This window comes from Arachis duranensis, chromosome 6 (genome assembly GCF_000817695.3).
Source record: "Arachis duranensis cultivar V14167 chromosome 6, aradu.V14167.gnm2.J7QH, whole genome shotgun sequence".
Taxonomy (NCBI): domain Eukaryota; kingdom Viridiplantae; phylum Streptophyta; class Magnoliopsida; order Fabales; family Fabaceae; genus Arachis; species Arachis duranensis.
Window position 1 is genome coordinate 51,183,831 of NC_029777.3, and position 905 is coordinate 51,184,735.

The following is a 905-nucleotide window of genomic DNA, read 5'->3' on the forward strand; positions in this document are numbered from 1 at the left end:
TCTTCAAAAGCTGCCTCTTTAGTACTGTTGGATGCATTTTGCCATCCATTCAGATTTTGAGAAATCATGTTGACTTGCTGAGTCAACACTTTGTTCTAAGCCAATATGGCATTCAGAGCATCAATTTCAAGAACTCTCTTCCTTTGAGGCGTCCCATTATTCACAGAATTTCTCTCAAAAGTGTACATGAAGTGGTTATTTGCAGCCATGTCAATAAGTTCTTGAGCTTCTGCAGGCGTTTTCTTTAGGTGAATAGATCTACCTACAAAATGGTCCAATGACATCTTAAACAATTTAGATAGACCATCATAGAATATATCCATGATGGTCCATTCTGAAAGCATGTCAGAAGGACACCTTTTGGTCAGTTGCTTGTATCTCTCCCAAGCTTCATAGAGGGACTCACCATCTTTTTGTCTGAAGGTCTAAACGTCTACTCTAAGCTTGTTCAACTTTTGGTCTGAACATCCACTCTAAGCTTGCTCAGCTTTTGAGGAGGAAAAAATTTATCCAAGAAGGCCGTGACCAGCTTATCCCAGGAGTCCAAGCTATCTTTAGGTTGTGAGTCCAACGATGTTCTAGCTCTGTCTCTTACAGCAAAAGGGAAAAGCATGAGCTTGTAGATTTCAGGATCTACTCCATTCATCTTAACAGTCTCACAAATCTGCAAGAACTCAGTTAAAAACTGGTAAGGATCTTCAGATGAAAGTCCATGAAACTTGCAGTTTTGTTGCATTAAAGCAACTAATTGAGGTTTCAGCTCAATTGTTTGCTCCAATGGCAGGAATTGAGATGCTTCTTCCATCAAACTTGGACGTGGGTTTAGTAAAATCACCAAGCATCCTCCTTGCATTATTGTTGTTGGGTTCGGCTGCCATCTCCTTCTCTTGTTCGAAAATTTCAGA

At 40.1% G+C, this 905-nt stretch overlaps 1 non-coding gene across 1 annotated transcript; it reads left to right on the forward strand.

Moving 5' to 3' along the window:
• Nucleotides 1-338: 338 nt before the first annotated feature.
• LOC127740247 (small nucleolar RNA R71) lies at nt 339-446 on the forward strand. The gene has a single exon (XR_008000928.1). It is a non-coding gene; the product is annotated as a small nucleolar RNA R71 (small nucleolar RNA).
• Nucleotides 447-905: the final 459 nt, after the last annotated feature.